The sequence below is a fragment of the Rhamphochromis sp. 'chilingali' genome (genome assembly GCF_963969265.1).
Source record: "Rhamphochromis sp. 'chilingali' genome assembly, chromosome: 16".
Taxonomy (NCBI): domain Eukaryota; kingdom Metazoa; phylum Chordata; class Actinopteri; order Cichliformes; family Cichlidae; genus Rhamphochromis; species Rhamphochromis sp. 'chilingali'.
Window position 1 is genome coordinate 31526665 of NC_137943.1, and position 11613 is coordinate 31538277.

Sequence of the window (11613 nt, forward strand, 5' to 3'; positions counted from 1 at the left end):
TTTACTGATGACAGTGCTGATGTTTATCTCGTGCTTTTATGGGTTTACCAGCACTCATGCTTGTAGGACTGAATTTTAACATTATGGTTTTTTCTCACTTTTAAAAATAAAATAAAATTTAAAAAAAAAAAATGTACGTGTGTGATGGTGCATCCCAGCATAGAACAATCATGCAGTTATGTTGAAAACAACAGGTGCATCCATAGAAAGTAAACAGTTTTCTATCTTTAACACCTGCTACATTTGCTGCTTGTGGGGCACACAAAAAAAGTGAACTTTTAACCTCTTTTGACAATTTTTATTAGGGGTATTTTTTTTAAAAAGATACATAGTAGCATTGCAATATTTTGTTATGGTGGTATTGTATCTATACAGAGACACCAAAAATCTGTATTGTAATGAAACACAATAATCTGGGCCAATCAAATAAAGAAACAAAGAAAGAAAGAAATCATTGTATTGAATTTTTTCACATTCTGCAACAGATTAAGACTCGTGGTAACAAAATGTTTGCCCAGAGCTTGATGCTGTTGCACTCTCATGACCACTTATGATGGCAGGGCGATTGCACAGATTTCCAGATAGGAGGCAATCTTAATACCAACAAACTGTCAAAGTTGCAACTTTGACAGACTGCAGTAACTCAGAAAAATTGTTGGAAGCTTTCAAATAATTGCTAATTCATAAATGAGACAGATTGCCAACAAGTTGCCATGAGTCTAAATGAGTCTTTGTCAATGACCAGGATTCGAGGGGACTCAACACAACAGGCTGCCAGCTAGTTGTATTCTGGTTTATATGCCTATAGAACAGCAAGGTTGCAGAGTGGAAATGTATTAATTAAATGTGAATTTCTGTCTATGTAGAGAGCAGCAGATATGTGCTTGTCAATGGTTTATCACAGTTAATTGCCTACTTGACCCCATTCAATAGCAGACAGAGCACACAGACTTTGTCTGGCAGCATTTATGGCAGGTTGTCATGACAGTCGAATTTTTGCAGCAAAAAAAAAAAAAAAAAAAGAAGAAGAAGAAAGAAAAGAAAAGAAAACAGCTTAAGTGTGATAACTTTATCTTATAGGATAAAACAGATACTGGCTAAGTTAAACTTTGAGGACATCACTGAAAAAAATTAGTTAAAAGAATGTGATCGGGGGTTTTTTCAAATGTGTTGAAAGAATGCAGCTGACAAAATGTGAAAAAGTAGAGTATGTGTTATTGCAATACTCATCGCAAAATATTTTTAAAAATTTAAATTGTCATATCATGAGTGAAGTATTCTGATAAGACTGTATCGTAGAAGGTGGCAATGATCATCATATTCCACATATGTGGCTAAAAACTGCAGTCTGTATCAGTTAGCAGCATGTGAGTGATTAAAAATGATTAATGCTAATGTTGTAATCTGCTGTCTCAACAGAAAAGTTGATAATAAACCAACAATAAGACGGACACAGATCATGTGTGTAATTTCTGGTTGATCTTCAGCCTCATTTCTCTGAGGCGGTGAAAGCAGGCGCATTAAAACAAAAATGTTTTTCTTCAGTTAACAGGAGCAGCACTCGTCATTGGTTGGATTATTACCTGCCGTGATTGTGACAGTCTTTTCTGGACTGACTGCTCAACAAACGTGAAGAAAATAATCTTTTCAGCTGCTCTCATCCACTGCTCTCTCGTTTCACACAGCAATAAAGCAAACGCACAAAGATAAGTCAAAATAAAAGCTGTCCGTTTAGTTTGCCGCTATGTTTTTAAAATCTAAATGTGTAAGACAATATTTGTTATTAAAGCTTTAAAATAACTGTAATAGCAGGTAAGTCTGCTAGAGAGATTGGATAGCTTCTATAAACCTGAAGTTTACCAAATTTACAGCTCGCAGCAGACTAAACAAACAGCTTTTCCTTAAAGCCAAAAATGTCACTTTTCTTCAGGCGGTCTAATGAAGGACTCTTATGGGCTTTAACAACTGCCCCTGTCAGTGCTACAACGCTCCATCCTTCTGGCTAAATATTTGAACATACACTCCTAAATACTTTTTATTGTCCTCGTGCATCTATTTTTAGCCACAAATGCGAGCAAAACACTTACATCATCAAGCCCTGCCTCCCTGAATTCTTTTCCACGTAAAAAGGACGCTTAGCTGCACTTTTTGCTTTCTGTTTATACACGAGTCAAACGTCATGAGGTTTTGTAGGTCAAGTTCTCGACATCACTCTGTCATCCCCAAGGCCCGATTGGATGATCACTTCCACAACATTTGACCTCAGTGTAACGGGGGGGACAAAACAAAACACCACTGGAAACACCTTCTTTTCTGTCCTGCTTGTAAAGCGGTGATAATCCGCCCAACAATCGGGCGCCTGTCCCTGACACGGGCCCTCGCTGTGTTCGCATACAAAGCAGAAAAAGAATGGTGTGGCTGTAAAGCCGGTGACCTTTGATCCACATAATGACACAGTGTCACTGCTGCTGTGATGAATGGGGCATAGCACAAGCCTCCATCAACTCACATCAATAATTGAAGCATCTGTTTGCGTGATAAACTTTGCACCTAACATTGTAAAAACGGTTTGACAACTGAAACCTGCACACAACCCGAGTGTGTAACTAGCTGACAAGTCATGCAAAATCTATTATTTTATTATTTTTGGACTAAATAGGAAGCCAGTACCCAACGATTGGGTGTGGGGGTTCTGGGTTTTCATGTCACCTTGTGTGCTTCAGTACCAAATTCTCTGTGATGTATTTTTCTGTTTCTGCTGTCACACATTTAAAGGACTGACATACTGACACAACAAAGTCTTGGCAGCCTTTTTTCCGAACTACTGCTCTTTAATGCTGACGTTCTGATTTGAACTTCTACCTCTGATAAAAATCACCACGCACATAAATAAATTAAAAAAAAAAAACCCTGGTGCTGTGATTAAAGCCAGAAAGTCTCATTCTTGTCTATGTCAGCTGCCCTTCGGTCAACTGCCTGTTCCAATTGAGGCTGAACCACGCTCACCTCAGAGAGCTCTTCCAGAAAGGGTCGTGGTCTGAAACGGTTTCTGCAGATTTAAAACTACAGACACCGTAAGAGCTTATTTGGTAAACAGCTTAAGGAAGGGAAAAAAAAAAAGAAAAGAAAAATGGTGTTAGTCTGTCCCTAAAACACCCTAACAGCCATTTTTGTTGGCAGAGCCCATGTTACATGAATTGCAGGAAGCTTTTGGGGTACAGATGGGGGAGAAGACTGCAACAGGCAACGCTGAACTGATGTTCTGCACTGCACCTACGAGGCAAGCGGCACAGAGCTGAAAGCAGACCATGTGAAAGCCTGTGAGCACTCTGGAGATAAAAGAAGCTGAAGGCAAACACTAATAATCCTTCCACAGGTTCACTTACAGAAACCTCAGTAGTTTTACTTCCTCTAGAGAGATCTTACCGAGCTAAAGCTCTCCTTTAATCATCCTGACTCGAGCTGATCAGGCTTTGCTTTTGTGGAGGACCAAATGCTTCCTGCTGGAGCAAAAATAGTCATCGTTTGATCCGGACTGTGTCGTTTTCATGATTGCTGGCCGCCAAATTTATAAACAAATTTTAAATTCAATACTTTTGTGCAGAAACTTGAAATCATATTATGAACCTGTTAGATCTACATCTACTTGATATATAAGCTGACCCATAGCACAACAAATGACATAGCTACCAGGCTGTGATATCAGCTAAAATACTCTTCGTTTAGCCCAAAGGTTGGGCAATGCTTGTGTTAGAGTAGTGAGAACAACCTTTTCACTCTGGTCAGAAACTATCGCACACCATGAAGCTGAAAGCATGCAAACTTGGATCACTAGCCACAAATGTAAATATGAATCAACTGAAAGAACCACTCAGAGGAAACGGAGAACTTGTGAAAATGACAGTTGTTGTGACATTAATGTAAACTATTTTAAACTACTTCAGGAACCTCACACTGGTAATACTAATGTTACTGAGGTAAAGCATCAGTCCAATTGATTCAGCTAAAACATTTAACATGTTCTGCCTTGTTTGTGTAAGAGTAAATACACAGAAAGGTTGGACAGCTTTTGTCCTAAAATAGACTGTGTGAACTGTGCTGCTCTCAAAAACAGTAAAGATGACGATTTTGCGTCCTGCGCTGGGAGCTGTTGTTCATCAAATGTCATCTAAATATTAACCAAGTTGAGTTTTTCTTAATTCTGTTTTTGCTATCACGCACAGTAACTCACTAATTGCTCATCAATTTGAATTACTCATTATTTCAAAAGCATATAAATCCCTCCTGTGGCAAGTAGTTAAGAAGAGAACTCACACCTCCCCACACCCACACCATTTTAAAATTAAATTAAATCCAGATAAAAAAAAAAAAAAATCAGAAGTTTATTTTAAAATATAATTAAAGAAGCGCATTTCTCTCCAATTCAGCAACAATTACATTTTTTAGCTTTAAGCAGCCAGCAGGAATACATCTCATGCCCACAGCGTTGTAATTTTAACCTGAGACAACACCTTCAACCAACACACAAACTGCCTTTTAGAGAAAACACCTGCACTCTGAGAGTGAGCCAAGTGTGATATTTACTTTATGCAGGATAAACTCCAGACCAGAGACGTTTCCCTTTGGTCGCTCTACAGGTCGTCACTGAAATATTATCAGTCTGTCAAAACATTTAACATGGATAATTGTGAGAAGCCAAAACTGTAAGTGAAAAGTAATTTTCATTAATCACACAGCAATAAGGCAGCCTAACCTGGTAGTGTGTAGTACTGTGGTTTAAAGTAACAGCTTATAAATATTAAGTCAAATTGAACTTGGATAAACACACAGGCTGGCTCATAACTGCCTGCTCAAAAAGAAACAACTCAAGACAAATTCTTTTCTTGCTTATTTCACCCTCACTGTACCTGAACTTAGAGAGCCCCCCCAGCCAATCCCACTCTAACTCCAACTATACCTGTACTTACAAAAGGCATAACAAAATGCCCAGATCTCTTTATTTTATCTGGCTTAACTACACCAAACATCAACAATTAGGCCAACTGATTACACAAAGGCCATTGTCAACTTAATCTAATTAACACTGGCAGCATCTGACCAATCACAATCATAAGTGTGCTGAGAGCAAAATTGACCGACTCAGATAAAATTATAATTTTAGAAAATACGAAGATAATACAGCCTGACCACGTCAAAGCTCTATTATTAAAGATGGAAAGGGGGGGGGGGGGGGGGGGGGGGGGTGTTGATGTGTGCAAAAAAGTTTCAGGTTTTTACTTTTTACTTTCAGATGGAGCCTGAACATTAAACAATAAAATAAAATAAACAGTTTGTGAAGAAATAAAGACCAAAAATTAAAAACAGGATTCATATTGGTTAGTGTGTAGGATTTTTGCTGGCATAGAGTGGGACTTTAATGCGCACCTATGCATAAGCACGACTGGTATGCATATAACTGTAGCGAAAACACATTTATAGCAAATTTCAACTCTTGCTGCCCTCTCAAAGAGCTTTAGACTACAAGGCCACATTTAATCTACCTCACATCCACGGCCAATTTACAATCACCATTTAACATAAGCAGTCCTTGGACTGTGGGAGGAACATGGAGAGGACCCACATACACAGGAATAACAAGCAAACTCCACACAGAAAGGCCAGAGCCACGGTTAGAATTAGGAAATTACTTAATGTGACGCCTCAAAGTGCCAGAATACTCTCAGCATTAGTCACCATAACATCATAACGTCACTTCTATTTATGCTAGCTGCTGTTGTTTCTGTGGATTTCACAAACAAAAAGTTAAGTTTCAGTAAATTAAACCCTACTTAAAAATACTGGTTTACCATCCTTTAAAAAAATAAAATAAAACAGTACTGGTGATGGTGCTTGGTTGGTGGACACATACTTTCAAATTTCCTAACAAAACAAATTGTTTTAAAATAGTTTTAAACAGGAATAAATGTGTTCCTCAAGTCTCTATGAGTGATGCTCATCAAATGAAGAAGAGAACTTTAGAGTATGTCCAGGGTAAGATTAATCAATTCCCATAATTCTAAGACATGATACTGCCACAGAGAGATAAAGCTGTCTAATCGAGCTCAGCCCTGCATCTGCACTGGTGCACAGCCACAGGACAGCGGCAGCACTGCAGAGGTGGACCCACATCCGACCTACACAACACCTTTACAGTCTACAGTGGAACTTGAGTGGAACTCTGGTTTACCTGCTGCAGCAGCTTCTCTTTTCTGCTTTTTCCCCCAAAATTCAGAGGGCGCATTAACTTTTCATTCATATCCATGTTTTGTGTACTTTAAATATTCTTCTTGTGTCTCCCATGGTTAAAGAGGACTAACAGCAGTAGAATAATATTTTTGTTCAGTGCAACTTCTACTATGGTAGAGGTTGCACTGAATGAGCAACTTAATATAAGAATAAGCTCCAAATCTTATATCTATCATAAGAACTGCATGGTTAGAGGTTAGTGGTTCAGCAGTTATCACCTTTAGCCACTAGTTATTTTCATCTTGCTGTTATTATAACTGCAGTGAGGAGACCAGCTATAGTGGTATTTGTAGTAAGTACTTTTAGAGACACAAAAACCTCACCTGTGTGTATTCATTGTGTCACTCTTTCAGAGAATAAATGTGCAGATGTTTAGTCATGTAGAAACAATCCTTCCTGCCCGAGGTCAGAGCAATCACAGCAGCACCACTTTCTAAAGAGCTGACTGATAAATGGATAGTTATTTCGTACCTGTTGAGCATTCTTATTTTGAACTTAAGCTGCTCTGGAGCAAGCGATGTATCGCCTTAACAACAAAAATACCTACATAACCCCAAAGACCCAGAGTTACACCTGAAGTTATCTTGCTCAAGTCCAAATTCTGCTTCCTAGTACAGACCTCAGAGCACACAATACAGACAATGTTAAACAACTTATTTCAAAGTTATTCCAAAGGAAAACGACAATACTGATAATAAACATTTTAATAAGCAATGTTTTTAAAGGGTGGGTTAATTTACTTAACCTTGAGTACATATTTTGTGAACAAATCCACAAAAACACCAGAAAACAAGAGATGTCTGTTAAGTAATTAGATGCAGACCAACCGCTTTTCTCATAACAAAAAATGCCCATTGTGAGTCCAGAAACCCCGCTACCACTACACCTGAGGCTGCCCCCCGAATCCCCACTTTAACCCCTCAATACAACCCTTCAACAAACAGTGATCCTTATCAAACCACATCCCATTTCCTCTACAGATGCAGTGACTCAATCATGAGGTTTAGACAGGGCCTGAACCAAAACAAGCTCTGCTCACTCCTCCCCTGTCGTGTTTCCACCCTGCTCAATCACTTCAGGTGATTTATGACCCCCAGCCGGTGCTCTAAAACAAGGCCGAGGTTCAACTCTACCGGTGAAAAATGCAAGGGTGGTCCACAGGACTGTATTTATAGTCGGTTGCTTACCGCTGGTGGAGGATGGTCGCAAGACATCTTGGATGTCTGTAAACGCTGCTAATCAGCTGCTAATCAGCGTGTACCTCCGTCCATCCACACACACTCGAGAAGCATTTGTTTGGATCAACTTGACAAGTCAAAAAACATAACAACTTCCAGTGGAGACGCAATGCAGGCGCGTTTAGCAGCTGACAGCCGGCAGTGACTGCAGCTCACATGCCAGGGGCCAAACTCAGCGACACTCCTTTAATAATTGCGCCGTGATGAGGACGAAGTGCGGCCTGAGCGTGGCTAAAGAAAAAACACAGCTACTGTAGCCACGACGCCTGTGTAGTAAAGTTGAGCCGACTGCAAAGTAGCAGCCATGTCTTGTTAGCTGGTTTTGCAGCAGCATCCAATGAAAGATGGCGACCTCAGGCGTGAATTCGCGGATTCCCCAACCCCCAACCGATTTGAATCAGTTAGTTAGCAAGAGAGCTAACTTGCCCCTGACCGTGTGTTTACCACCCCTCTCCCCTTAATGACAGAGAACAGCTTCTTACTCACCTGTCAACTCTCACTATACGGCTCTGCAAACACTGTGGTAGCTGCTGCTGGAGGTGGTGCTGGACTGAGGCCTCGAACTGGCTTCCAGGCTAAATGCGCAGGGTGTTAGCTAGCGAGCTAGCAAGCTGTATCGAGCACGCTAGCTGCGAACAACCGGCTCAAACTTCACCAGCAAACAGTCTTCAGGTGTCAGGGGACCCACCCACAGCCAGTTACAGCGCAATGACAAAAACACTCCAACACTGACACGGGGAAGGGGGGGAAAAGAAAGGAAAACGAGGTCCCCCTTAACAACACTGCAAGCTAGTTAGCAAGTTAGCTAGGTGGCTAGCTAGCTAGCTTGCCTGCCTATCAAGTTTGTGCAGTCGATGAAAACTGGCGTCTGGAAGCAAAATCCCTCACGGTCAACAGCAGGCTCTGAGGGAGGGAGGCCAGTCCAGAAACAATCAGGGGAAGCCTAAAAAGTGAGAAATAAACGTGACTCGTCTTCCAGCTTCCGATCGATCAAACATTCGCTCCTGCTAAAGATGAGAGAGAGAAGAGGGGGGTTTGGAATGGAGAAGTCGGCGTTTCCTTTCCTTTTCGTGTGCAGCGCAAAGATCGTCTATAGCGCAGATTTACCGGACATCTCAGCGGCTCCGAAAAACTTTTTTTAAGTGTCCACCAAAGACCAGAGCTTCATTATAAATATTTTAATTAATAAAGCCCAATAATATCAGATAGCTTCAAACGTATTCACATATTTAAAAATGGGGCCACTTACATCTTAAACCAGGCTTTTAATCAAACAAGCAACCTATCAGAAATACACACACATACACACAAATAATCATAAGTAAAAATAAATCAGCAAAACATAATCAAGGAATATATATATATATAAAAAAAACACCCAGCACGCCCCTGCGGGCGGTTTATCCTTCAAGCTCGGGTCCTCTACCAGAGGCCTGGGAGCTTGAGGGTCCTGCGCAGTATCTTAGCTGTTCCCAGGACTGCGCTCTTCTGGACAGAGATCTCCGATGTTGTTCCTGGGATCTGCTGGAGCCACTCGCCTAGCTTGGGAGTCACCGCACCTAGTGCTCCGATTACCACGGGGACCACCGTTACCTTCACCCTCCACATCCTCTCGAGCTCTTCTCTGAGCCCTTGGTATTTCTCCAGCTTCTCGTGTTCCTTCTTCCTGATATTGCTGTCATTCGGAACCGCTACATCGATCACTACGGCCGTCTTCTTCTGTTTGTCTACCACCACTATGTCCGGTTGGTTAGCCACCACCATTTTGTCCGTCTGTATCTGGAAGTCCCACAGGATCTTAGCTCGGTCATTCTCCACCACCCTTGGGGGCATCTCCCATTTTGACCTCGGGACTTCTAGGTTATACTCGGCACAGATGTTCCTGTACACTATGCCGGCCACTTGGTTATGGCGTTCCATGTATGCCTTGCCTGCTAGCATCTTGCACCCTGCTGTTATGTGCTGGATTGTCTCTGGGGCATCTTTACACAGCCTGCACCTGGAGTCTTGCCTGGTGTGATAGACCCCAGCCTCTATGGATCTTGTATTCAGAGCTTGTTCTTGTGCTGCCATGATTAGTGCCTCTGTGCTGTCTTTCAGTCCAGCTTTGTCCAGCCACTGGTAGGATTTCTGGATATCAGCCACCTCCTCTATCTGCCGGTGGTACATACCGTGCAGGGGCCTGTCCTTCCATGATGGTTCCTCGTCTCCCTCCTCTTTCTTGGGTTTCTGCTGCCTGAGGTATTCACTGAGCACTCGGTCAGTTGGGGCCATCTTCCCAATGTATTCTTGGATGTTCCTTGTCTCATCCTGGACTGTGGTGCTGACACTCACCAGTCCCCGGCCCCCTTCCTTCCGCTTAGCGTACAGCCTCAGGGTGCTGGACTTGGGGTGAAACCCTCCATGCATGGTCAGGAGCTTTCTTGTCTTTATGTCAGTGGCTTCTATCTCCTCCTTTGGCCAGCCTATTACCCCAGCAGGGTACCTGATCACGGGCAGGGCGTATGTGTTGATGGCCCGGATCTTGTTCTTACCATTCAGCTGACTCCTCAGGACTTGCCTGACCCTCTGCAGGTACTTGGTGGTTGCAGCCTTTCTAGCGGCCTCTTCATGGTTCCCATTTGCCTGCGGGATCCCCAGGTACTTGTAACTGTCCTCTATGTCTGCAATGTTGCCTTCTGGTAGTTCAATCCCCTCAGTTCTGACTACCTTCCCTCTCTTTGTTACCATCCGACTACACTTCTCCAGTCCGAACGACATTCCAATGTCATTGCTGTATAGCCTGGTAGTGTGGATCAGTGAATCGATGTCTCGTTCACTCTTGGCATACAGCTTGATGTCATCCATGTACAGGAGGTGGCTGACAACTGCTCCGTTCCGTAGTCGGTATCCGTAGCCAGTCTTGTTAATGATCTCACTGAGGGGGTTCAGGCCTATGCAGAACAGCAGTGGGGACAGAGCATCTCCTTGGTAGATCCCGCACTTGATGGTAACTTGTGCTATGGGCTTGGAGTTGGCCTCTAGTGTTGTACGCCACATCCCCATTGAGTTCCTGATGAAGGCTCTTAGGGTCCCATTGATCTTGTACAATTCTAGGCATTCCAGTATCCAGCTGTGGGGCATTGAGTCATAGGCCTTCTTGTAATCAATCCAGGCAGTGCACAGTAACCCCGGCGGAAGGGGCTACATGAATAGGATGAGGGACCTATGGATATATATATATATATATATATATATATATATATATATATATATATATATATATATATATATATATATATATATATATAAGAAACAATTTTGATACTAATCAGGAAGGCATGCAAATGGTTTTTATCTGCTAGATTACCAAACGTGGCTGAGCTCAACAGGCATGGCTGTGCACTGCTATTCTTAATTTCAATATTTGGTAAAAGGACTAGTAAATAAAAACGTGTTCTTGAAATTATCTGTAGCATTTGCTTCCCTAATATTTTAATCTTCCACAGTTTGGGGACTTTAACTGTGAAAGCTGATAGCTCAAAGTTCGATATCTAAGATCTAAGAGGGTGAGTCAGTTTGTGACAGACTTTCGTAAATATAAGAAGGTCCAAGACAAATGAGGATTTTCTATTCGGGTAAGAGTATTTTAAAGGCGGCTTATATTGTTTACCTCATATCAATAGACTAACGCTACATGTTAAATAGGTTTATTGTGTTATGTTTCTGTATAATAGGTAGAAAGACACATCTTATAGTTTGAGGTGGTGCAAAGAATTTTTATATATACACAACAGTGATTACAAATTAAGAAGACAGAACTGAAGCTAAGTTAAAAAATATAAAATTCAGACTCAGATTGTGCGAAAGAGTACTTCAAATGGCATTAATTAATAATATATGCAGTATAAATCAAAGAAGGTATGTGGACTCTGCTGTCATGACAGGTGTGTTCACCTGACACAGAAAAACAGACCCGTTATGCAGTTTAACAGAGAGCAGTAGGAATGATTTCCTGAAGCGTTCTTCATTCAGTGAGGTTGAACACGTCTGAGGAAGAATGTGCTCTGCTGCCTCTGCAGTGTGGAGCGGAGCAGGTGTGATGGGGCAT

General features: G+C 41.7%; 1 protein-coding gene across 3 annotated transcripts in view; it reads right to left on the bottom strand.

Moving 5' to 3' along the window:
• The window catches only part of larp4b (La ribonucleoprotein 4B), a 60540-nt gene extending 51965 nt beyond the window's left edge, over positions 1–8575 (bottom strand). For all 3 annotated transcript variants that reach the window (XM_080861514.1, XM_080861513.1, XM_080861512.1), the window contains exon 1: positions 8010–8575. The gene's annotated coding sequence lies outside the window, so the exon portion shown is untranslated. The remainder of the gene's footprint in view (positions 1–8009) is intronic.
• Between the last annotated feature and the right edge of the window lie 3038 nt (positions 8576–11613).